The following is an 18,628-nucleotide window of genomic DNA, read 5'->3' as shown; positions in this document are numbered from 1 at the left end:
GCTTGCACTCCCGGCAAAAACGCCTCCAACCAGGGGTCACCATAATGACGGTCCTTTCAAAAGAAAAGGGGAAATTTGTGGGTAGAGCCGGTCAGATCTGGTTGAGTCAGCTAGAGTAGCTGTTGAAGCACACCTCCTGCTCATAGAGACGTGACCCACAGTCATGTCCGCCTAGCTTGCCAGCCATGAGCTATCCAAGATCCCTACATGCCACAAGGGGACCAAACAGTGCCTGTCACCAAGCAGTGCCCATCATCAACTCCCTGCTAAGTAATTGGCTGGGAAGGACTCCGGAGGTTGGGAAAGCTGGGGTTATAAAATCCCAACCCTTGTGCAGAAATAAACCAGACATGCTTAAGTCTGTTCTCCCAACATGTGTTCCTTGTGTGCATCGTTCATGATTACCTCATGCTGGAGATCTAGCCCTAAAATGTAGCAATGGGGGAGGCCCTTATAGTCCTTCACCTTCACTAGGCTTGAAGCCAAGAATCTGTGATAAGTGGGAAATCAGGTAAGAGCTAAGAGGAGGACAGAGAAATAAGACATAGGAGCATTGTCCTTTTGTAACAGATACTGTCATCCAAGGTATGGGTGATTATACTCTATTCTTCTCCATACAACTTTTTGAGTAAATGCAAGACGGATAGAAAAATAATCTATTGAAATAATTTTGCAAAGAATAACTTCAATATTCCTGATATGGTATCTAAGGAGAGTCTTAAGAGAGAAGATAAAAGTGGAGTATTCTTCGGTTTCCTCTAAGCATCTTGTTAGCAAAATATATCTTTGAGGTTAGAAGTGATTGAACCAAAAATTGGTGGAGTACTGATTTTTGAGGGCACTTTAGACACAAGAAGACTTTCAAGGTAAAAGAAAAAAGTATAGCTAAATATTTGTGATCACAGATTCTTGGACTGGTATTTTGGAGACAAAGTTTTACATTAGAGATTGTTCTCATTAACATTGATGCTGGGTTTCTGTGGCACCGAAATGCAAGTGGAAAGTTTAATGGACCCGCTTGGATAAGTAAACAGCATGATAGAAAAAAAATGAAATATAATATTTACTGAATTATTTTGAACAATTATTTTGCCAGAACAAAGAAGGAAATATATAATGCAAATCACTTGACATAAACTTATGAATGAAAGTAGTCAATAGAAATGAGAGAAAACAGAGAGGTCTGTTTCCTCTCCGGTGGAGTAATGGGTTCTTGATCTTGTTTCTTCCATTCTATCTTTACAAGCTATCAAGTGTGGCTCAGGATTGGAGTACACAGTTCAGGCCAAGAGAACATGCAGAAGAAAATATTTGCAGCAGATATAGGTGATTTATAACCTAAGACAATCTATTTAAATCTGTTAAAAATTCTCCTCTACCCCTAACTGCCCACTTTAAACAACTTTGTATGGCTTTCACAAGATTGTCCTTCATTAACTATTTAAAATTTTGAGAAGTCATCATCATACTCTATAGGGATTGCTGTTTGGTTGTGCTTTTTGTGTCTTTTTGTTTTTTGTTGTATTTTTTCACTGAATTACAAAAGGTTGTGCTAGTGTGTTTCAATTAAGTATGTCCATCTAATTGTCCAATGTTCCTGCATCAGAGTCACTCCTTCTATCCTTCTCAACCAACCCCTTCTACAAGATTTATTTCCAATTTACCACTTCCTTTCTCACATGTGTACATTGAGTATTCTAGCTGTACTTGACCCTTGTGCCATTTTTCATTCATTCTATGTCTTTACAATTATTCCTCTCTGGTTTCAACTTCCTGATAGTCATTCTGTTAAACTGTCTGCTCCTACTTTGAAAAGTTCATATACATTCCATGGAGTTTAAATTCTGCATATCCTTAAACTGATGTCAGCTTATATTTCCATAATTCATTCATCTGAAGTAACAATTTGCAAGCCTGGAGACATGAAGCACCTAGACCTGATTTTATTCACCTCCATTTGGAAGATTAATCTGTAGTCAACAAGAAAGTTTAAAAATGGCTGAGAATGTATTCCTATGGCTTTGTAAAGTGGTTTGTGATTATTTTATTTTACATGGGATAATATTTTCTACTACCTATGAGTTTTGGAAAAAGAGGAAAACTAAAATTTACTACTGTAGAGGAATATGATAGAGAAAGAAGACAGATTTTATGTTTGTCAAATCTCTGATGAGTACCCATATTCAAGACTTAGAGTACCCATATTCAAGACTTAAAGTCATATTTCTTACTATGTTAGACAGATAGGGAAAACATAAAACACCATATGATAGGACAACTATTCATGACTTTTTAAAAAGTATTTTTTATGTGATGAAACTTACTTTATTAGCTAATGTTTTGGTTTGAAATATGGGAGGCTGATCTATTTAACAAATTTTCAAAAGCACCTACTGAAAAACACAAATGGTGAGAGGTCCTATTTCTACACTTTAATGAATGGTTGAACCTGTTTGGCATTAGTGCTGGGTAAATAAATCAACTCTATTGTAACTTGCTCCCTACACTTGAAAAACTAGTAACGTCACTAAATATCATCTACTTGTAAAGTGTTATTTTGGTAAATGTGATTTTAAAAAGTTTATTTGAAAAGGAATATACTTTCAGGAGATTAAATGTAGGTTATCATTGGTTTGAGAATGACAAACTTTTTACACTACAGAACCAAGTTTGACTGAAGTACTAGAGTTTTGAAGCAATAAGGTTCTTCTCAATCAATGTTTTTTCTGAATTATATTTGAACTGTATGACAAATATTCCTAGCATTGGTAGATCAATTATGGATCTACCTTTCCAGGAACTATTTTTTGGCCTCATGATGCTGGACTGAAATCATTCATTAATTATTAGAAGAGGGGTATTACAAATAATTTTGTGACATTTGTGGTCTTGTTCACTCCTATGGGATGGTCATCTGAAAATAGAAAGTTTGAATTACTGTACTTTCACATTTTGTGATTTCATATTGAATTTTAAGTTGCCTTGCATTTCCCAAGTACTTACTGCTAATTCCTGCATTTCAAGGAATTGGGCCCCTGAAATATAGGAAATGAGAAATTGAGATGGGTCTTCAATTACTTTCTGTTGGTATGTTGCATGGGCCTCGGTGAGATCTCTTGCCCTAGTTATTTGATGATGCAGGTAACTGGGACCTGGGATCCTAGGACCCGTGGATCCTGTGGAAGAATAATACCTTTTAGAGATCATATCAGCAAAATTTGAGTATAATCAGTAGGAATGCTTCAGAAATATGGAGAAAAACAGTTTGGGACCAGCGAGTTAAAACAATAAACAGAGCAGCAGAGTAAAATCCCTTATAGATTAAAGAAAACAACATTGTTTTCTTTACCATGTGAATTCCGAAACCAAGAACAATTAGAAGGTATCACAAGTTTATACTGAAAACATTGCATTGATACTTTTTATATTCTAATATATATTCTAATCCTGATTATTTATATTCCAATCTATTTATTGTAATAAATATCAATTAATTTGTCAAATTATAAATTAATTCCAGTAAGATTCACTGTGTGAAATATAAAATCAGCACATAAATATAAAATATATAAATATATATAATATAAGAAAATGCTTTGCATTGTTCTGTTGTGGTTAAGGTAACAAAGGCAACTGTTTTAAAATATTATTCCATTACCTCTACCTCAGTGTTTGGTAGAATTAAACTTAAAGCTTTACCATTCGGAGATGTACAGCCTAGAGGCAAGAGGAAACACTGTGATTAAAACATTACCAATTTAAGGCCTAATAACAAGGAGAAACATATGGACTTCTCCTGGAGCTATGGAATATTTTTAGTTATAGAAAATCAGTGGTGTTAGTTCCTGCCTGATTGGATGGTAGACAGGCCAGGACATGAGGTAATCATGCATATGAACAATTTTTTCACCTTCTAAGCTTTAGCTACTTTTGAAATGATAGGGATAATAAATAATTATATTTTGAAAAAATACCTTTTAGCCTGAACAGTTCTGTCTGAACTGTTCATCTCTCTATAATCCCTTGTTACTAAGATTATTTCTGCTCCAGTAAGACAAGCTATGCTGTCAGGGTAAGATATTCTGGTTGGTCTGTTCCTAAATGGAGCAAAGGTAATGGGTCAGGCAAACATTTGTGCCAGTAAGACCTCATTTGGGAAGTTTTAAGCTGGAGAAATTTAGAAGTAGCTCTTAAGCAAGGCTTACTTTGAATCCATTAGCTCCACAAAGCTAACTCAGTTGATAAATAAGTACTTGAAAAGCCATTACCTTTGGACCTCCCTATAAAGGCTTCAAAGTATTATCAAATTTCAAATGAAAAAGACTTAAAATGGCTATTGACAAAAAATTGCAAATGTAAGCAATTGAACAAACAATGTAAGTTTTTTCCACCATAAACAAATTTTACAAAAATAAGATGAATAGCAATTTAGGGAACAATAAGGTTTCCTTGTTACAAATAGGCAACCAAGGATATATGCCTGTCTTAAGATTGCATCATTAACTACTTAAATTTACAGGATACTACATGCTTTAGCAGCACATCTACCCGAATTACAATACAGAGGTTAACATGGCTCTTTCACGAGAGCCATGTTAATGATATGAAAATTTGTGAAGTATTCCATATTTTCCATTCTTCAGATGCAAGAAATGGAAAACAGTTATGAAAAAATTGATTACAAATATACAAGTGTAATAATACATGTAATTCATAGAAATAAAAGTTAGTTTGACATCAGTGTATTCAATCTTTACCTTTTCAGAAAGGCCTTTACATAGCATAACATTTATAAAACTATGAAATTAGATAACATTGTCATTTTATCCCAAATAAATAAAATTCTATAAGGACCTAGGAATTAAAGGAATCTTAAACTGTTTCTATATGGAATGAAATTCGAAAGGACACATTTAGTAATGAATCCATATATTATAAAAACAATGTCGAATTCAAAGTATTATATCTAGGAGAGAAAGAAATAGATTATGGACATTATATAAACAGAATACTAAATATTTTAAAATATACTTTTTTCAGACAAGCACCAGAAATATCCTTAGTTTCTATACTACTCATTTCAACAGATAAGTTAAAATTATTTCTGATTTAAAAAAATCACAAACTCTATAGAAATCATTATAGATGTATACAAAAACCTCGAATATATTTTGACATCAAACTCAGGCAATTCACTTGGAAAAGTACCATGGAATCCATGAATTTCTAAAGTAAAATATTGCTGTTGCTTTGTATTGTGAAAATATTTTGTATGGACACATGGGATGGACTGGCAATTTTGAAATTTAAGAAACTTAATGGAAACATTAGGACTTAAGAGAACAATTTGTACAGCTTTCCACAACTTCAAAGAGGTGGTGATACATACTTATCCTTTTGGCAATATCAAATGCAGTTTCTTCCAAGTTGTGTTCAGATCTGGTTTGATATAATGGGTCAACAGAAGGAGATCCAGCGTATCTTTGCTATGTCTATACCCAGCAGCAAGATACAAGGGGGTCAAGAGGCCTTTGGTTTGGCCATTGGTGTCTGCATCATGATGAAATAAAGAAGCCACTCTGATATTATCCCATGTATAAGGACTGTGCAGGGGTGTCCAGTCATTCACAGTTATTCCATGAATATCTGCTTTGAGCCACCAACTCATGGATAATGTCTAAGTGTCCACAGTAGGCTTCTAGATGAAGAGGTGTATAATCATCGTTATCCCTAGTGTTCACATGAGTGGCGTTTATGGAAAGTAGTCTCTGCACTGTAGTAGGGTGATTACTTTCAGCAGAACAAAGAAGAAATTTGCTTGATCCTATTCCATTTTTTCTTGCAATTGATACCATTTCTCATTTTTTCATCTTGTTCCTCAACTTCATCAGAATTGCCTAACCAGACACTTTGAGTGCCAGTGAGAATGAGCTGTCCATGTATTTCCCCAATAGTTCACATTGGATAAACTAGTCAGAAAAATCCGGTGAATTTTCTGCATCTGTTTTTTCACTATTATTTATTGTCTCTTTTTTCATTTATACTATTCTAAATTATTCTAACTGGAGAGTAGGGATTTGGTAGAGAGCAGAGGAAAGATTTTCCTCCGTATTCAAAGGGACAAACTGAAAATGAGGATCAGTGGTGTCTTCATGTGCAGCTTATTCTAGGAATGAGAAAATAGGAAATAATGCCTTATATGTAAATGAATTGGGAAATGACAGAGCAGAAAGTGAAATGATGCAACCAAAAAACATAAAAGCAAAATAAATTAAGATAATTATGGAGTAATCATATTACCTGTGAGAACCATGAGAGGGAGAGAGGAAGAGAGAGACAGATGTGCAATGATCTAGCTAGCCACAAAATCCATCCCTCTGATCAAATTATAGAGCAAATAATTTTATTTTTTAAAAGAGATGGAAATAGAATTTAAGATCAGATGTCTCCATTGTTTTTAATTATATTTTTCTTATCTTAAATACTTGTACAAGGGAATTTCCATTCAACAAATCAGTTTTTTTTTTAATATAATGGATCTTTATATAACTTTTCCACACCCTTCCAAAGCTCATCGCACTTTAATTTTTCTAGTTTCTTACATCTACATTGAATATTATACCTACACTCTCTTCCTCCATAACTCTATTTCTTCCTTTTGACTTCCACTAACATCTTCCAAGTGATAGTGTCCTGGTATTCATTTTGTTGGAGTAAAGTTCAATTTTATAAGAAATTACACCTTTGAGATACTCCTCTGCAAATCACATGCTTTGGTTAAGATTTCTGTGTAAACTTGTATAAATTTCTAGCTTCCAAATATGAGACAGAACATGGGTCCTTTGTGTGTCTGGCTCTGACTTAGTTCACTTAATAAATTTTTAGATCTATCTATTTCTTTGCAAATAATGTAGCAGTCTTAAAAATGGATGGGTGCAATCCAATTGTGTATATGTGCCACACATTCTCCAACCATCACTCCGCCAAAGGGCATCTGGGCTGTTTCCGTAACTTGGCTACGGTGAATTGTGCATCAGTGAACATGCTTGTGAAAGTGATTTTACTGTAACCTTTTAGAAGAATTCATAACTACCTTTATGGGAGCAATCCTCTAGCCTGTTTTCCAGAATAAGCACATCCCTCCCTTCATCTTCATCACAATATATTGCTAGTCCTCAAAAACACACTTCACCCTACATGTCTCAATAAGCTAAAACCACATTGTGCCCATATTCTTTCAATACATTTTTTCATAATTGTACATATAATTCAATGAGAACCTTCTATATACTTTCCTAATGTGGGAATGAGGTACATGACAGAGTAAAAGTAAGAAAAATGGAATTTAATTAGGTATTATCATATTTTAAATAATTTTCAGCTGTATTTCATAGCCTCACATAACATTATTTTAATCTTTATTTGATTACATCATCTAACCCGTAAATTATAACAGGTGAGTTAAAAGCAAAGGCAAAAAGTGTTGTTTGATTTTGACACTCATGTGTGAGGTTGCACAATATGGGCAAATAGATGGATTGGAATTAATACCTCTTATCCATTTTGTTAACGTAGAGATGGTTTTCCCAAATTGATTCTCGCAATTCATATTCCATTCAACAACAAGAAACGTGATAATTTCCTTTTTTTGATCCTTATTAACTTTTGTTTCCATTTTATTTTATAAGGATGATTTCATAAATCTACTGTAGATACAAAAATATGTTAAAGTATTTCTATCCGTATGCATTGATATATATATGCACACATATATTATATAAGTTATAATGATAATGAAAAACTTCAGTTACTGTACAATTTACTAAATTATTAAAAATATCGGTGGCTATTGTCTGGCATCCTGTTTACTCGGGAGGCTGAGATCTGACGATCATGGTTTGAAGTCATCCTGGGCAAGAAAGTCCAGGAGCCTCTTATCACCAAACAACCAACAGAAAATCAGAATTGGAACTGTGGCTCAAAGTAGTAGAATGGTAGCCTTGAGAGAAAAATCTCAGGGACATCATCCAGGCTCTTAGTTCAAGAAGTACAATGTACCCAAATAATATCTATTTAATTTACACCTGTGTAAGTAAAGTATTTCCATCACCCAAATGCACAACCATGCTCATTTGCAAGTTAACTCTGTTTTGTCTGAAGTACCACAAAACATTTTTACTTAAGTTGAAAGCATTGCACCATGGGTTCATTCTATCTCTTTCATGCATTTTTCTGCTCTCTCATGCATTTTTCCACTCAAATATTCAAATCTTACAATTACTCCAATTATTTAAAATCATAGCTTTTTACTTTAATACCCATAATATTAGAGTTTGAATTGAGTGTCTTGTGCCTCCTAAATGGGTGTTCTTATCACTTTGTCATGTCTCCAGCCCTAAATTATCCTGATTATTTTTCAGATACTTGTGTATGATCTTGTTCTCAGTCCATGTTATGTTATTCTTCCTGGAATTTAGAATAACAGGTACATGGCATTGTGTACAGATGTTTCTGTCCAGTCTGGGCTTTAACCTGTATCCTCACAAGAGGAGATTCCCATGTAGTCAGGATTTTCATAAGCTTGTAATAGCTGATGATTTTTAAGTCTTTGCATTTCCTGCAGGTTCATGAGTACTGAATTAATTTGTTTTCTTGGGTTGTTTTGTTTCATTTGAATGTATGTGTTGAGTTGTTCCTACTTTTACTTTTGTTTCTTTCAATAAAGTTCTTACCTAAAGTGCTGAGAAACCAATTCTTATTTTTTACGATAGTCAATGTGAACATAATTTATTCCAAAGCAATTTCAATAATATTTAAACACCTTCATATCTATGAATTGTATATAAATGATAAGTGCTGCGAAGGGTCTTTTTATTTTCACAGCAGTCTTTGCCATACACAGACAGATCATGAAATATATGAAGATAATAAAACTACAGATGCTAGCAAGGAGAAAAAAAACCTATTATTAATTGTTTGACAGAGGATTCCCTTCTAGTGAAAGAAATACGTTGCTTGATGCAGGATTTCACAAAATTATATTGCTTGGAGGAAGCTAAACAATCATCTAATTCTACAGAATTGAGGGAGATGAATCGACCTGAATAATTTACTTTTGGGTCAAATGAAAGTCTGCTTCCAAAAGGAGAGTTGACTTTAGAGAAACATAATGAGTTGTATGTAAATAAGTGCTTAGCTGATTTTGTATATTCGTAAACTAATACAGGGAAATAGATTACAGCACGGTTAAAAAAAGAACTTCGCATTGAAATACTCATTTGTGTGAGTGTGTGTGAGAGAGAGAGAGTGTGTGTTTGTACACATGCACGCGTACACACGCACGCGCATGTGCTAGTGCTCATTCATTCATTCATCATTCCTGAGGCTTGATAGTGCCTGGGAACTCTCCCTAATCTTTTGTGACCAAGGATAGTGGTTTACCACTTGAGCCATTGTTCCACTTCTGTTTTTTTTGGAGATAATCGCATTTATTTTCATGATTGGACTGGCTTTGAATAGTGGTCTTCATATTTCAGCCTACAGAGTAGCTAGCTAAGCTTCTTCAGCCTCTAAGAAGCTAGTTAAAATTGGGCCTGTCCTCTATGCTTCACTGCGCTTTTATTCTTGTCCTGAGGTGTTCACATGCTTAAGTTATATATATGTCTAGTTGCTTTAAAAAATACTCTTACTGCTTGGCACCAGGGGCTCCCATCTGAACTCTAAACTATTGAGGAAGCTTGAGAACAGAACCCAGGCCAAAATTTTAATGGACTTCCTTCTCAATCTATAGCTTGGTGCATTGGGTTATTTCTACCATCCTGCACTATCTACAGGTTAAGATTGGAAGGACTGCAGAATCCAGGCCAGCCAAGGTAGGAATCTAGACAAGTTGGTGTGCAACTCTTATGCCATTGATAATGGGAAGGCTAAAAAGACAGATCAGGTGCATGTTTTGTGAAAAGGGAACCCCTATCCTAAAATTTACTACTGATATGACACCAGTCTAACAAAAACAGTACCTCAAGTTGAACACAATTTCCCACAACCAAAATATTTATGGACATTAACATCCAAAACTTAGTATAATCTGCTCTTTGTTCTAATATCAGCTTCATCTGGTTATCATATGATGTGACAATAGTTTCTTCATTAAAATTTTTATATATTTTAAAAGACCTAGAAAATTCTTTCTCACTTATTCAGTGCAAACGAATGGCAAATTGCCTCATTTCTTACATATTTGACTACCACTATAAATTCATCTTATGATTATTATTAATAGTAACATATTCTGATTTATTACTCTATTTTGTAACACTTTTTAAAATTTTGGCTTCTTGGCTGAGGCTGAAGTATTTAAATAGTATCATCAAATTATATTACTTGGGTACTTTGGGTCAATTTCTAAAAAGGTTTTAACCAATGGCTTCTAGTAATTCTATTGTTTTTTTTGGGGGGGGGGTTCTGTCCTGGAACCTGAACTCTGGGCCTGAGTGCTGTCCCTTAAGGCTAGCTCAAAGCTAGCACTCTACCACTTGAGCCAGAGCACCACTTCCGGCTTTTTTTTCTGTTTATGTGATGCTGAGGAATCTAACCCAGGGCCTCAAGCATGCAAGGCAAGCTCTCTAACACTGAGCCACATTCCTAGTTCTCTACGAATTCTTAATTGGTATATTAATTAGTTTATTTTTAATATCAATATAATTTTATTGTAAAGGTAATGTACAGAGGGGATACAGTTACATAATTAAGGTAATGTGTACATTTATTATTGAAGGAACATTGTTATCTCTTCCTTTGATTTTTTTGCACACTCAAAAAAAAAACTACTAAGGTATATCCTGTCGCTATTGTCAAATGGGTACTTTTCTTTCTTTGTTCTTGCATTTTTTATTATAAAATTGATATACAGAGTGTTTACAGTAACTTAAGTCAACTAAAGATTACACTTCATTTTATTTTCTGAATTTCAAATTTTGAACTTATTTTGTTTTGTTTCTTTAGGGTAATTCTTTTTTCAGACTTGTAGAATTAGTTAATTTAGTTTTGCATAATTTTAACACATGTAAATTATTCAGACATATATTTTGCTTTCAAAATAGTTAACATGTGAATATGTAAAAATTATTTTCTTAAATTTTATATGGTTGGTGAATTTAAATAAATTTATTTTCTCATTATTTCTAAAGATATTTGTGCAGGTAACAAATACTGCATTTTCAAGAAGCATATACTTTATTAAAAAAGGCTTTATATAGTTTTTTTTTTTTTTGTCGGTCGTGGGGCTTGTACTCTGGGCCTGCAAAAGGCTTTATTACCTAGTCACTTTTTGGAAATATTTGTACTTGAATAAAAAAAAAAATGTTTGAGCTAGGCATAGTGGTTTGTGGTTTCCATTTTCTAACTATGGTCGGAAGTGTAAATAGGGTTTGTAAATCGGGAGGGACTGAAAAACTATGATACTTTATCATAAAATTTCCAGAGTGAAATGATTAGAGATACAGCCATCCCTAGCAAGATATAGAGCACCTGGTTATCATATTCTAAATCTTGAGTTAAAACACCAGAAACATCAATCTTTTGTCAAAATAAAAGGACACATATTTCAAAATGTTTATTATTTAAGACTTGTTTGCAAAGTTCTCATATCTTTTATTTATTAATTTTCAATTTACTTAATCTATAAGAATCCAAGTATCTTGTGAATATTTTATTTCTTCTAAACTTTTAAATAGTATGAGCAATATTATGATTTCATATATTAAAATACTTTTACTATTTGTGATAATTTTCTCTGTTTAATATGATAATAACAAATGTGTGTATGTGGTGTGTGGGGGTTTATGTGGGTTTTTTGTGTGTGAGTTTTGTGTGTACTTTGTAATGCTTGGGAGATCACACAATTGCTTCACATATGTTAGGCCAATGTTTTAGGACTGAGCTATACTATCTAGTTATAATACAAATTGTATTTTAAATTATGACTTTTGTATTTTCATTCCTAGTATGTTTTTTCAAAATTATATATGATAGGATGGGGGAAGATGGTGGAAGAGAATCTGGAGTCTAAGTAAGCTCTCGTATAGAAAGCAGTTTTAGAGTTCCAGTGAACAGTCCTAAGCCAGAGAATTACACCAAGTGTGCCATCACAGGATAGAGAGTTAGGTCAGAGAAGGAAACCCAGGCAAGAAGACACTTCTGAGCTCTTGCCAGCAGCTGCCGCGGCAGCGGCAGCCGGCGGTGGGTGAGTGCAGGAGTCATACCTGAGCAACAGAGAGTCCAGGACGAAGGAGCCAGATGCAGCAGGCAAGTGGATTCTACTCAACACCAGCAAGAACTGATAAGGAGCAGACATCTTCATCCTGCAGTTCGCAGACCAGAGACAACCCAGGAACTAAGACTCGGCATGAGTAGTAGCCTGACGTCCTCACTCCTTCTCAGGGAGCAGAGGAGGGAAGGCCACCCCTCCCCACCACAGCACCGGTGATCTCCATCTTGGATACCAACAAAGCTCAGAGGAGCTGCTAGCTACAACTCAGGCCTTGGAATAAAATGAGTCATTTAGCAGGTCACAAGAACTTAACGGCGGCTTGACCTGCCAGACAGCTCCACCCATGGAAAAGTCACCCAGCTCGGGCGCCAGCCCTAGGAGTGGGTTTCTTCACTGGGTAATCATAGCCAGAGGCTGCCCCTCCCTCTAGCAGCCTCGACAATCAATTGAAATTCAGTAAACAGAAACCCTGAGAATGGCTCCAGGCTGGGCTCTGTGAGGTTTTCACAAACTAGCCCTGGAAAAGCTACTGTTTGTTGAAAGGCCTCAACTCTACCCAGAACCTAGCCTCATCACTGCATCCCCCTCTTTTGTGATACTCAAAACATATCTGCCTCCCAATGAACTAGCCTGGGAGGAGGATCGCCAAATCCTGTGTAAAGCAGAGCATTTTTCTGCCTGTTTGAACAAACTGATTTAAGAAACCAACCAAGCCACAGGACCACAAGCAGACCAGAGACTCCAACAAGAGGCTGGTTATGGACACAAGGGAGATACAGGATTTTTCCCACTCCTCCCAAAAAAATCAAAGAAGTTTTTTTTTTTTTTGGTGTTGTTTTTTTTTTTTTTTTTCTCTCTTCTTCTTCGTCTTCTTTTTTATTTTTGGTACCTTGTATAATTTTTTTTTTCTTTTCTAAAACTTTTTTTTAATCTTTAATCTTTGCCTTTTTTGAAAAAAAAAATTGTTTTCCAGAAACTTTTTTTCCCCTTATGATTTTTTTTTCTTTCTTTTTTGGTCTTCTTTCTCTTTTTTTTCTTTTTTAATTATCTTTTTGTTTTTTGTTTAGCTGTACTGAACTTCTCATCTTTTTCTTCTTCCTTTCTTATCCTTTTCACCTTCTCTTCTCTTTCGTTCTTCCTTATGTGACTTAATTCTTGTCCTGCACATCCTCAGATAAACCCGTAGTTGACTATTAGACCCTATCCTCTATTGTGTACACACTTAATCCACAAATTTATTATTCAAGTCAAAACCTCTAAGACTTAAATTCCTTAATAGCAGTACTACCTCTTTATAACTATATAATATTTTAAGCATTTTTATTTTTAAGTTTTTCACATCTCCTTTATATCCCTCCCCTTCGCTCAATAAATTCACGTTCTTATCTAGATTGTTATCGATTCTACATAATTTTATTAATTTCTACCTTTCTATTTTTTCTGGTCTCTTTTCTTTTCCCGTTCCCTTTCTTCTTTTTTTCTCTCTCTCTACTTTCATCCTACCCAACCTATTTCCTGCTTTGAGATTAGGACTTAGTTAACTCTCCGTGAGCCTCCCCACATCAATCTATTCCTATTTTTTTACCCACATCTCTCCCTAACTCTAATAATTTCTGGTCTTCCAAATTCTTCTTTGCGGTTCGTAGCCCATTAACATATAGTTGTTTGGTGTTGAATAGATGTATCTGTTGAACTTGATTGCATCTGTAGACTATTGACTGTGCAAATTCAGACTTGGGTTGATGCTTGCCTTAAGATAGTGTTCTAGCACAAACCTGGTGCTATTTTCATCTCAAATGGGCAGGATAAGCTGGAAAAACACAAGAAATATGGCAAATCCGGGTATCTCAATTCCCAATACCGATAATCAAGGAACAGAAAAGATAATGAATAATCCAGAGGAGAATTCCCAAATAGTTCTACGAACACTGTTGGCAAACATGATAAATCAAAAGATTGAAAGCATACAAAGGACTCTGTATGAGCGTGATAGGGAGAGAGAGGAGGCAATCCAAAAATTTATACAGGAATATCAAAAGCTTGAGGAAGCTACTCAAAAACTGACACAGGGTTTGCATGAGCAGCTTGAGAATACTCAAAGAGAAAGGCAGGAATGGCCTGAACAGGCTGAGAACACACATAGAGAACTACAGGAATCCCACGAATGGGAGGAAGCTAATCAAAGAGTAATACAGGAATTGAGAGAGCAGGAAGAGAATACACAAAGATCACTAAAGGCATTCATGGAATCCATTAACAAAGAGCTGAAAGAAGAAAGAGAGACCACAAAGGGAATGGAACCCAACATAAGGAATGGGAGTCCAAGTAAACCATAACCTATCAACTAAGTGATCTGATAATCAACACTGAACATCAAATTAAGGAAGTAAAGAAGTTCATAAAAGATCTAACACAAAGCTTCAACAAAGAATTTGAAGCCATCAAAGCTGACCAATTAGAAGGAAAATAGATAAAAAACAAAGTAGAAAATCTAGACAGCAGGTTAGACCATGCAGAAGATCGAATCTCAGGGATTGAAGATAGCCTAGATATTATAGAGAAAGGACATACAACCACCCAAGACAAGTCCAAGAAATATGATAGATCTATCCAACACTTGGAAGACACAATCAGAAGGCCTAGTCTAAGGATAATGGGTGTAGAGAAGCACCTAAAACAGAAGTTAATGCCCTAGGAAATTTGTTTCACAGGATCCTTGCAGAGAACTTCCTAAACATGCAAAAAGATAGGCCTATTCAGATAAAAGAAGCATTTAGAACTCCAAACAGACCAGCCCAGAATAGGACATCCCACCGCCACATTTTAATCCACACAGGATCAACTCAGAAAAAGATCCTTAAAGCTGTCAAGGAGAAAAGATTAATCACCTATAAAGGGAAACCAATTAGAATCACCTCAGATTTCTCAGCAGAGACAATCAAAGCAAAAAGAGCCTGGAATGATGCATGCCATGCCCTAAAAACAAACAACTATCAACCAAGAACACTGTACCCAGCTAAACTCTCCTTCATAACTAAAGGCCAAATAAAAACCTTCCATAGCAAAGAAAAATTGAAACAATACATCTCCACCAAACCAGCCCTACAAAAGATTCTTAAACATGTCCTACACATAGAAAACCAACAAGACCAAAATAAAGGCCAAGAAACTGCACACAAACTGAGACTCCAAGAACCATAGGAAAAACCCAGTTTTTGCAGCCCCCAAGAAGGTGGATAACATGGCAGGAACTCCCAAATACCTCTCAGTCCTTTCTCTTAACGTTAACGGAGTGAACTCTCCAATTAAGCGACATAGACTGTCTAGTTGGATTAAAAAACAAGACCCTTCTATCTGCTGCCTTCAGGAGTCACATCTTGCCCGTAAAAACAAACACATTTTCAAGGTTAAAGTTTGGAACAAAATCTACCAAGCAAACAGCCCCCATAAACAGGCGGGAGTTGGAATCCTAATATCAGATTAAATAGACTTCAAATTAAAATTCGTGAGAAGAGATAAAGAAGGTCGCTACATACTAATTAAGGGATCTCTCTTTCAGGAGGATATTACAATTCTAAATATATACTCGACAAACAATGGAGCACCCAAATTTATCCAAGAAACACTACTTTCCCTCAAATCCCATATAAATCCAAAGATATTAATTGTTGGGGATTTTAACACACCACTCTCCCCACTAGATAGGTCAACTCGGCAAAAACAACAGAGAAACTGCAGATCTAAACAGCTGCATAGATCAACTAGATTTAACAGATATCTACTGAACATTTCACCCAGCAGCATCAGAATACACGTTTTTCTCAGCAGCACATGGAACATTTTGTAAAATAGACCACATTTTAGGCCACAAAGCAAACTTGTCTAAATTCAGAAACATTGAAGTTATACCTTGCATTCTCTCTGACCACAAGGGAATAAAATTGGAACTCAACACCAAAAGCCACCAAAGAAAGTCTATTATCACATGGAGTCTGAACACTGATGAATCAAGAGTGGGTCATGGAAGAGATTAGAAAGGAAATTCAAATGTTCATGCTATTCAACAAAAATGAACACACAAATTACCAGCTCCTCTGGGACACAGCAAAATCACTACTCAGAAGCAAGTTTATAGGTCTGAGCTCCTACATCAACAAATTGGAGAGGTCTGAAACCAGCAACTTATTGACACATCTAAACCTCCTTGAAAAAGAGCAGCAAATAAACCATAATCCAGCAGAGGGAAAGAAATAATTAAAATTAAATCAGAATTAAATGAATTAGAATCCAAAAAAACTATAGAAAGAATCAACAAAACAAAGAGTTGGTTCTTCGAAAAAATTAACAAAATTGACAGACCCTTAGCAAATCTTATCAGAAAAAGTAGAGAACACACCCAAATAAATAAAATCAGAGATGAGAATGGAAACATCACCACTGAAACAACCAAGATTCAAAACATTATAAGGAAATATATCTCAAAACTTTATGCTAATAAGTTTGAGAACTTGACAGAAATGGACCTTTTCATAGCAAATATTGACATTCCAAAACCAAACTGAGTTAAACCAGCTTAACAGGCCCATATCAAGCATTGAAATAGAAAGAGCAATAAGAGACATGCAAGCTAAGAAAAGTCCAGGACCAGATGGATTTACAGCGAAATTCTACAAGACCTTCAAAGCAGAGCTCACACCAATACTCCTCCAACTCTTCAATGAAATTGAAAGAGAAAGTTCACTACGGAACACATTCTATGAAGCCATCATAACCCTAATCCCAAAACCAGGCAGAGAATCATCAAAGAAAGAGAACTATAGACCCATTTCTTTCATGAACATTGATGCAAAACTCCTCAACAAAATTTTGGCCAAACGACTTCAACAATTCATCCAAAAAATCATACACCATAACCAAACAGGATTAATTTCAGGGCTGCAAAGCTGGTTCAATATACGCAAATCAATTAATATTATTCATCACATCAACAGGAGCAAGAATAAGAACCACATGGTTATCTCAATAGATGCAGAAAAGGCATTCGACAAGATCCAACACTCCTTTATGATGAAGGTTTTGGAAAAATTAGGAATCCATGGGACATTCCTCAATAAAATAAAGGCTGTATATGACAAAACTACAGCCAGTATTACACTTAATGGTGAAAAACTGAAGCCATTTCCTCTTAACTCAGGAACAAGACACGGATGTCCACTCTCTCCACTTCTCTTCAATCTAGTATTAGATACCTAGCTACAGCAATAAGACAAGATGCATACATAAAGTGGATCCAAATAGGGAAAGAAGAAATAAAACTCTCCCTCTTTGCAGACGACATGATCTAGTATTTAAAGAATCACATAGACTCCACACCCAAATTACTCAAGCTGATTCAAAATTTGGCAAAGTAGCAGGGTATAAAATTAAGCCCCCAAAACCAATGGCTTTTCTGTATGCCAACAATGAGAAAAGTGTGGCTGAAATTAGGAAAGTAACTCCATTTGTAATAGCCCCACAAAAAATAAAATACCTAGGAATTAACTTAACCAAAGAAGTGAAGGACTTCCATGATGAAAACTTTAAAATCTTGAAAAAGGAAATCAACACAGAACTAAAAAAATGGCAAAACCTCCCATGCTCCTGGATTGGAAAGATTAACATCGTGAAAATGGCAATACTTCCCAAGGCTATCTACAAATTCAACGCAATACCTATCAAAATTCCACCCTCATTCTTCAAGGAAATAGAAGAGGCAATCCAAAAATTCATATGGAACAATAAAAGACCCCGAATAGCAAAAACGCTCCTCAACAGAAAGAACACTGCTGGAGGAATATCAATACCAAATCTCAAACAATACTATAAAGTCATAGTAATCAAAACAGCTTGGTATTGGCATAAGAACAGACCTCAGGACCAATGGAATAGAATTGAAAACCCAGAAATGAACCTACAGACCTATAGCCATGTAATCTTCGATAAGGGAGCTAAAACAGTAGAATGGAAGAAAGACAGCCTCTTCAGTAAATGTTGCTGTCAAAATTGGTTAACTAGTTGTAGAAAACTAAAGCTAGATCCCTATATATCACCGTGCACCAGAATCAACTCCAAATGGATTAAAGACCTCGAAGTCAAAGCAGACACTCTGAAAACATTACAGGATGTAATAGGAGAAACCCTAGGTCTCCTTGACTCAGGCCGAAATTTTCTGAATAGAGACCCGGAAACACAACAAATCAAAGAAAGGTTGGACAAATGGGATTGCATGAAGTTGCAGAGCTTCTGCAGGGCAAATGACATAGCTAGCAAGATCAATAGAAAGCCCACAGATTGGGAGAAGATCTTTACTAGCCATAC

Source organism: Dipodomys spectabilis, unplaced genomic scaffold, assembly GCF_019054845.1.
Source record: "Dipodomys spectabilis isolate Male_0828 unplaced genomic scaffold, ASM1905484v1 ptg000159l, whole genome shotgun sequence".
NCBI lineage: Eukaryota > Metazoa > Chordata > Mammalia > Rodentia > Heteromyidae > Dipodomys > Dipodomys spectabilis.
Note: the sequence above shows the minus strand (reverse complement) of the source record.